Here is a 9946-nt window from a genome sequence, read left to right as displayed (position 1 = left end):
TTGGCTGTTATAGTGAAGTGTTGTTATAGAGAGTATATATTACTCCTTCCGTTTCAATTTAGATGATGTAGTTTGACTTGACACAAAGTTTAAGAAGAAGAAAAAAAAAGACTTTTGAAATATGCGGTCCTAAAAGCTTAATGAGTAAAAGTTTGGGGGCCATAACATTTTTGTGACTATAAAAGCTTATCATTAAAGGTAAAGTGAGTAAAAAAAGTTAAATTGTTTCCAAATATAGGGTGTATTTGGTATGAAGGAAAATGTTTTCTATGTAAAATATTTTCCTAGAAAATATTTTCATGGAAAATGAGTGATTTTATGACTTATTTTCCCTTGTTTGGTTGGTGAGTGGAAAACTTTTTTTGAAAAATATTTTCTAATATTTGGTTAGAGAGTTGAAAATATTTTTAAAATATTTTTTTATGCTACTATCCTCATTCACCCCCTTCCCCCAAGTCCTCATGTTCCTGTGCTCTCCCCCGCCAAATACCCAACGTTTTCAGAACTCTATTTTTCTTCAAGAATTTAATTATTCTTCAAAAAATTCACACAAACCCAAATACACTAATGTGCTGCATTACTTTTTTACTCAAAAATAACGTCGAAATTTGTGCTCCATAAATAAAAAGTAAATACTCTTTTTTTGGTTAAAAAAGAAAGTACTCTTTTTATAACATATGTACATCATGAAAAGAAAATACTTTTTTTGTTAAAATAAAAGAAAATATTTTTTATACATCATGAGATTTTATATTTGTTGAAATGAAAGAAAATATTTTTTAGTACATCATTTTGTTGAAATGAAAGAAAATATTTTTTTTACATCATGAAAAGAAAGTACTTTTTTTTTGGTTAAAATAGGAAAAAAAACCTATTTAAAAAGAAAGTACTCTATCTATTACATAAAAAGAAAATACTATTAATAATATTTCTATTTAGGGTGGGGTTAGTGGCGGGGTAGGGGTTGGGGCGAGGGTGGGGGAGGGATGACCTGGTGGGTAGGTGGGTGGGTGGGGATGAGAAAGAGGGTTGGGAAGGTTAAAAAGAGTTTTGTAAAATATTTTCCCTTCTTGTGATAGAGAAAATATTTTTCTCCAGTTTGAGAAAAATGAGTTCATAAAGAAAATATTTTTCAAAACATTTAAGCCAACCAAACATGGAAAAATTGGAAAATATTTTTCGAAATATATTTTCCTTCATACCAAACACATCCATAGAAATATGTTATTTTTTAAGAACGGACTAATAAGAAAAGTGTGTCATTTAAATTGAAACAAAGGGAGTATAACATAACATAACAATTGGTTCCATAAAAACTATTCTTTTATAGTGAACAACTGTTATATAGTGATGTTGTTATAGAGAGGTCTCACTGTATAATAACTTTCAGGAGCAGAGCCAGAGTTGGAGTTGCCGTCTAATGATTGCTATTTTTTTTTATTTTGATTTTTCATCAGGTGAGAACTAAGATGTTGAAGGCTTTAACAGTCCTCTACCTATACTCGTATACTCTTAGAGCTCGTTTGATTCGTGAACAAGTGTGATGACCCAAAAGGTTATCTTTAAATTTAATAATTTTTTATGTGTTATGAGACCTCAAATAGCACTATTTATCGTTACTCGACTTGCGTGCATAGTCTGTTTAATGTTTCGGAAAGTTTTTATGTGAAAAATTGATTAAAATGTGAAATAGAGTCTTAAAACTCAATTAAGTTGACTTTGGTCAACATTTTTAGTAAATAGACCTGGATCAGTATTTTGACAGTTCCAGTAGGTTTGCCTCGTGATTTGGGACTTGGGCGTATGCCCGGAATTTAAATTGGAGGTCCCTAACTCAAGTTATGGCCACTTAACGGAAATTAAAAATTTAAAGGCTAAAGATTTTCAAGTTTGACCACGGAGTTGACTTTTTGATATCGAGGTCGGAATCCCATTCTGGAAATTAGAATAGCTCTGTTATGTCATTTATGACTTGTGTGCCAAATTTGAAGTCATTCCAGATTTATTTAACATGTTTCGGCACAAGTTTTGTAAATCGAAAAGTTTAAAACTCAAAAGTTCGAATCGAGAAGTGAATTGTAATTTCAGCGCTGTTTGACTTGATATGAAACCCCGAGTAAGTCCGTATTATGTTATGGGACTTGTTGGTATATTCGGACGGGGTCCTGAGTACCCCGAGTATGATTCGAATTGAAATCGGAACAAAAATTAGACTTAAGCAAAATCTGGAATTTTGCTGCTTCTGGTGCCGTCGCTTCTGCGAAGCCTTGGCCGCAGAAGCGGCTTCGCAGAAGCGAGAAATCCCTCGTAGAAGCGGCCTAGGAAAGCTGGGCAAAGAGCCGCAGGTGCAGGACCTCGAACGCACTCGCGCGTTCGCAGAAGCGGACCCTTCGATCGCAGAAGCGAAAGGTAGCACAAATGCGCATTTGCTTCCGCAGATGCGAGACCGCAGGCACGGTCAAATCCACCGTAGAAGCAAAAATCCCTGGGCAATGTATAAATCGAAGAGTCCAAGATTTTCTCATTTTTAGACATTTCAAGCACGGATTTATGCGATTTCAAAGGGGGTTTTCACGACTTTGAACTGGGTAAGTGTTCTATAACCAAAAGTGATTACATTTCATAAATCCATGTCTATATTCATCATTTATTTCGGATTTAGATGGAAGAATTTGAAATTTTTGTAAAACTTTCCAAAAACGAAAAATTAAGATTTGGAAGTCCATTTGACATCGGAATTTGGTAATTTTTGTATGGTTGGACTTGTCTCGGTAAGGTGTTCAGATTTCGTAAGTTTTTTCGAGATTCGAGATGTGGGCTCCACTGTTGATTTTTGAGATGAATTTCAAATTTTAATCCGAAAAATTAGTAAATTCATATGAAATGAATTCCTACGATTTATATTGAGTATATTAATTGTTTATGAGTAGAATTAAGGATTTCGGACACGAATTCGCGAGGAAAAGGTTTATTGGATTCTTGAATTTGGTTGCAAAGCGAGGTAAGTGTCGTGGTTAACCTTGACTTGAGAGAGTAGGACTTATTTGTCTATGTGCTACGTGATTTAATGTACGGGTACAACGTATATGTGAGGTGACGAGTACTTATGCGTTATGGTTGAGTCAAAGCATGCAGGTGGAATTTGTTTATTGTGAACAATTGCCTATTTAATTAAGATATCCCTGCTTAAGTTTATTATTGATTATTTGATTATTATTCGTGAAATTGTTATTTATTTAATTATTATTGAATATTTTGGAAGATGAAGTCTATATTCTGATGTTGAATTGATTGATAAGTGCATATTCCCGCATTTAAATACTCTTCCAAATTTATATTATTGTTTTCATGGTAAGGAAGAATGTAAAAAAATGAAGGGTGATATCGTGCCATTTTTATTATTTATAATATTATTTTCATGGTAAGGAAGAGTGTAAAAGCACGAAGGGTGTTTCCATACCATTTGTGAGTGTAAAAGCACGAAGGGTGATGCCGTGTCATTTTCAGAGAGTATAAAAGTACGAAGGGTGATGTCGTGCCAAATGAGAGTAAAAGCACGAAGGGTGGTGCCGTGCCATTTTCATATCATCAGTTGCTCATTTTATTGTTGAGGAATTATTTGGCTGCTAAGTGATGATTCTCCTGCTGAAATTATTATATCAACCCCCTTCACATGTTCCCTCCCAAATTTATCTTTCAGAGGCTTTGAAGTTTAGGAACAATATCACTTCTTTCTTAATCTGGCGTGCGATCTTATTCTATCATCGATGATTGAACCATTCTATTCTTATTCTCTCGCAGACGGTGAGAACACGTAATACATCTACCGATGGACAGGGACCAGAGCCCCCGGTGGAACCTATGACTAGGGGTAGAGATCGAGGTCGAGGTAGAGGTAGAGGTAGAACTCATTCTAGAGCTCGAGCAGCAACACCTGTTGTAGAACCTCAAGTGGATCTTCAAGAGGAGGTTCCAGTTCAGACTGTACCAGTTGGACCAGTTCAGGTCCCGGAAGGATTCATAGCTACTCTAGTGCTTCAGGTTGCCTTAGTTCATTTGGTGAGCCTTATGGAGGGTGTGGCCCAGAATGGTACATTTCTAGAAGCACCAACTGTCTCACAGGCTGGGGGAGAAGCACAAACTCCCACTACTCCCGCTCCGGAGCAGATGGCTCCCTAGTATCAGGCTCCAACAACCCCGCCAGTTGGGGTAGTTCAGCCAGTTGTTGCGGCACAGGGTGGTGATAGGGCCGCCATGTCTTCTGAGGCCTTATTGAGACTGGATAAATTTACTAAACTCTTTCTAGTTCACTTCAGTGGTACACCTTTTGAGGACCCACAAGATTATCTTGACCACTGCCATGAGGTGCTGCGGAACATGGGTATAGTTGAGACCAATGTGGTCGATTTTGCTGTATTTCAGATGACGGGTTCCGCTAAGAGGTGGTGGAGAGATTTTATGTTGACCAGACCAACTGGGCCACCTACGCTGACTTGGGAGCAATTCTCACGGCTATTTATAGAGAAGTTCCTCCCTATCACATTGAGAGAGGATTTCCACTAGCAGTTTGAGCGTCTCCAGCAGGGCAGTATGACTGTTACTCAGTACGAGACCCGTTTTGTGGATCTAGCCCGTCATGCTCTCCTTTTACTTCCTATTGAGGGAGAGAGAGTGAGGAGGTTTATTGAGGGACTTACTCACCCTATCAGGCTTCAAATGGCCAAGGAGACCGGAAGTAAGATTTCTTTTCAGGCATCTGCTAATGTAGCTAGGAGGATCGAGATGGTTCTTACACAGGAAAGAGGGCAGGGGTATGATAAGAGGCATCGACAATTCGGTGTGTTCAGTGGTTCCTCGTCTCGAGGCAGGGGTAACTTTGGTAGGGGTCATCCTCCCAAGCCATTTCATTTAGCGCTCCAGGCATCCTAAAGTGCACCTCCAATCTAGGGTTTCCAAGGTGGTTACTCCGGTCGACATGGATAATTTCGGGGTCAGTAGCCACAACAGCCGAGGTCTTATTATACTTGTAGTGATTCGAGGCACATTGCTAGATTCTGCCCCAGGTCTTAGGGCAGCATGCAACAGCATGGTTCTCGTGCTATGATTCCAGCACCGGTTGCTTCACCGCCTGCTCAGCCAGCTAGAGGTAGGGGTCAGGTAGCTAGAGGTAGAGGTCAGACCATTAGAGGTGGAGGTCAGGCCGTTAGAGGTGGAGGCCAGCCAGTTAGAGACCGTCCCAGGGACACAGTTCAGAGTGGTAGGGCTCAATTCCGATTTTATGCTTTTCTAGCTAGGCCTGAGGCCGAGTCATCCGATGCGGTGATTACAGGTATTGTTCCAGTTTGCCATAGAGATGCTTCAGTTCTATTTGATCCAAGATCTACTTATTCCTATGTGTCCTCTTATTTTGCTTCATATCTGGTGATGCCTCGTAATTGTCTAAGTGCTCCTCTGTGTGTGTCCACTCCGGTGGGAGATTCTATCGTGGTAGATCATGTCTATCGTTCATTTGTGTTTACTATTGGGAGTTTTGAGACTAGTGTGGATATTCTACTTCTTGATATGGTAGATTTTGATGTCATTTTTGCGTATGGATTGGCTGTCAACTTATCATGCTATATTGGATTGTTATGTCAAGACGGTGACCCTAGCCATGCCGGGGTTACCTCGATTAGAGTGGAAAGGAACTCATGATCATTCTACCAGTAGGGTTATTTCTTATATAAAGGCTCGACGTATGTCGAGAAAGGGTGTCTAGCCTATTTGTCTTATATTCGCGATTCCAGTGTGGATGTTCCTTCTATGGACTCAGTACCAGTTGTTCGTGAATTTCCAGAAGTATTTCCTGCAGATGTACCGGGGATGCCACCCGACAGAGATATAGACTTTTGTATTGATTTGGCTCCGGGCGCTCGGCAGTTGAATAAGGCTACCATCAAGAACAAGTATCCACGTCCAAGAATTGATGACTTATTCGATCAGCTTCAGGGTGCCAAGGTGTTTTCAAAGATCGACTTGAGGTTCGGTTACCATCAATTGAATATTAGAGCATCTGATGTCCCTAAGACAGCTTTTCGGACTAGGTATGGGCATTACGAATTCCTAGTGATGTCATTTGGGTTGAAAAATGCTCCAACAACTTTTATGGATTTGATGAATTGGGTGTTCAAGCCGTATTTGGATTATTTTGTGGTTGTATTCATTGATGATATCTTGATTTACTCCAGCAGTCGAGAGGAGCATGAGCAACATCTTTGGAGTGTGCTTCAGACTTTGAAGAATAATCAGTTATATGCCAAATTTTCAAAATGTGAATTTTGGTTAGACTCAGTAGCCTTTTTGGGGCATGTTGTATCGGCAGAAGGCATAAAAGTAGATTCTAAGAAAATTGAGGCTGTTTAGAATTGGCCTAGACCTACTTCAGTTACAGAGATACGGAGTTTCCTGGGTTTGGCAGGTTATTATCACCGGTTCGTGGAAGGATTTTCATCTATAGCAAGCCCATTGATCAGACTGACCCAAAAAAGTGTTCTATTCGGATGGTCAGACGAGTGTGAGTTGACCTTTCAGAAGCTCAAGACTGCTTTGACTACGGCGCCAGTGTTGGTATTACCCCCAGGTTCAGGGTCTTATACGGTGTATTGTGATGCATCTCGCGTTGGACTTGGTGCAGCATTGATGCAAGATGGCAGGGTGATTGCATATGCGTCGCGGAAGTTGAAAGTTCACGAGAAGAATTATCATATTCATGACTTAGAATTGGCAGCCATTGTTCACGCGCTGAAGATTTGGAGGCATTACCTTTACGGTATCTCGTGTGAGGTATTTACTGATCATCATAGCCTTCAGTATCTGTTCAAACAGAAAGATCTCAATTTGAGGCAGAGAAGATGGTTGGAGCTGTTGAAGGACTATGATATCACTATTTTGTATCACCCCGAAAAAGCCAATGTGGTGGTCGATGCTTTGATTAGAAAGGCTGTGAGTATGGGCAGTCTTGCGTATATTCCGGTGGGTGAGAGACCGTTAGCGGCATATGTTCAGACTTTGGCTAATCAATTCGTGAGGTTAGATGTTTCAGAACCCAGTCGGGTTCTAGCTTGCACAGTCTCTCGGTCTTCTTTATATCATAGAGCGGCAGTATGATGATCCTCATTTACTTGTCCTTAAGGACACGGTACGACACGGGGATGCCCAACAGGTTGTTGTGGGGGAAGATAGAGTTCTGCGAATGCATGGTCGTATTTGTGTGCCTAATGTTGATGGGCTACGTGAATTAATTCTTGAAGAGGCACACAGTTCCCGATATTCATTTCATACGGGTGCCGCCAAAATGTATCAATAATAGTTGTTCATAATCAATTAGAGAATCGTCAATTAATTTCATGTTAACAAAATTCTCGTTTCAAACCTTCACAATACTGATAACGAGATGCGAGGCATGAAGACCTCATAATTATTTACCCGAATTAACGAGTTACATTTAACACCACCTGGGTGGGCACCTACCTCGTAGGTTGAAACTCAATAATTACAACACGAATTTGGCAAGTATGCATAGAGAATTTCATACAAGAATTTTCAAATAAGCCTAACAAGCATGACTCCCTATTATTGCTATAGTACAAATTAAATTTCATAAGGGAGAACTTAAACACAAGAATTTTCCTCACAAGGATCTCGTCCTTATATAACTTCCACCGCAGCTCGTAGCCCGGTTTAAACATATCAATTTATATTAAAATGCGAGGATCTCATCCTCAGTTCTGAATCACAAGTAATATGCACATCGTGCCAATCAGAAATTTCTATTTTTCCCTTTTAAATAATTTCGGTTACACCAAATCACAACACATAATAAACCCCATATCGGTAGGGCATATAATTCATAATTTATAATTAATTATCTGGAAATTACGTCAAAACTTACCGAAATGAGTAATGGAAAGCCACATTTAGCCTCGCAGCTCTTATTAGTGACCAACATGGAATGATAGGCGTAGTTATCTCCATAGAATCTCCCAACAGGAGTAAACACATGTAGATTATAAAATTACGAAGCTCACTCATAAGTGGAGCACAATAGGAGGACTCGTCTCGATACTCAGAACCGAATCAAGTTAAGAAAATTATTCCTTTATCTTAAATCGAGGTCGTACTTGTAACAACACCATCTGATGCAGCGACCTCCACCATACCATAAAACAAATATATCAACAGCTGTGCCTCCACCTATAGGACGCCTTCTACCCGCCTGTCCTCCACCCCTAACTAGTCGTGTGGGTGGTGTAGTAACTATAATGGGACACTTAGCCTGAGTGCTTTGATGAAATATGTCTCTCCCAAGTCTGGGATAATTTTCTCATGATGTGCCAAGTATTGTGAACACCTAATTTTTGACCGCACCCAAACTCTATACTATTTTAGTGTAAATATTTCTTTTAGGTCTAATTTTAATATTTTAAACTTTTATCTTACTCTTAATAGGTTATACTAAAAAAAAACTACAAAATATAACCACATTCTTAGAGTATAAATTTTATTTCTAAAATAAAATTAAAAAAAAATTCAAATATATATATATTTGGTTTCTATTTTAATAAGTAAGCTATGGAATTTTTCTTAGTATCACTTAAAGTACATGTAAATATTTAATTTTCCTATCTTACATGAAATGTTGGTTACTCTTCTTATCTTTATAAATTAATTTATCTTTTAAAATAAAATATAAAACAAAAATAAACTAAATAAAACAAACGTAAAAATCTGATTTAATAAAGATAAACAATCCCATAATCCCCATTTTTAGTCTAACTAACCCCATGATCTACTCTCACCCTACACCCCTCACTTCTCACGTAACCCCTCGCATCCTCACCACATCCCATGATCTCCATCATCTGCACACACACACAATAGATATAAGACACAATCCCATTATAGAAGGGGGGAAGACAGAAGAAAGAAAAAGAAGGGGAGCAAAGTAAAAAGAGTGCAATCGGACAGCAAAAATCAGAACTAAAACAAAGGCATTGTTCTTTTATAAAAAGATTCATTTGGAAAACAGTGTACTTGAAGTTATTTAGTTTGAAGACGGAGTTCGGGATTTCGTTCGCGGTTCCGAGTTCGAGGTTGTCAGAGTTCTGTTCCTTAGCTTCAGTTCCGATTCTCTATTTTGTATTGGGTTTAATCTCCTCTACTGTACGAGACAATTTATTTGAAATTTTCTTATCTATATATATTTGAAAGTTTTCATCGCTTAAGGTCCGTTTCTTTCTCTCTTTCATTACCCTTTTCCATTTCTCTACGATTCGAGTATTTTACTTTTTATGTGTGCCTGCTTTGAGTTTATAATATCATTAATTTGTAGTTGGTTTTATGAGATATTGGCATTATTTCTTTATTAAAGAAAGCATAAGGTTTTGTTGTATATATATAAAATCTTTGGAGGGAACAGAACTTTGGTGGAGTTGTTGAAAAGGCAAGTATATTTGTTTTAAGCTTTCTGCCATTTTTTTTGGTATTGAGAAATTCTATCGGAAGTGTTAACTTTATCAAATAGATCACATTAAAGACCCATTTTTGTTTTGATGCATATCTATTTTAAATATTTTGGATATGATGCACGTTAATCTTTTGATCTTTTGAGTTTAATCATGTAGTTACTACAATTATAGAATTGGAATAAATAAGTTTGTCACCTTTATTTGTTAAAATTTTTTTTTTAAGCAAGAACATGTTTTTATTTTTACCCAAAGGAATAATAGTGCTTCTACTTTGGTAAGTTTCTTCATTAATTTGGTGGTTTAGTTTTATAGAGAAGCTAGTTCGATAAATAATTTAGTCATGAATCTTTGACTGTTCGTTGTTGATCTAAGATAATTTAGAGGAGGAAAAATCCATGTTAAAGTGACTTAAGACACAAATACTTTTGTTCAAAGGAAGA

Source organism: Nicotiana tomentosiformis, chromosome 5 (assembly GCF_000390325.3).
Source record: "Nicotiana tomentosiformis chromosome 5, ASM39032v3, whole genome shotgun sequence".
NCBI lineage: Eukaryota > Viridiplantae > Streptophyta > Magnoliopsida > Solanales > Solanaceae > Nicotiana > Nicotiana tomentosiformis.
This window is presented reverse-complemented; position numbering follows the sequence as displayed.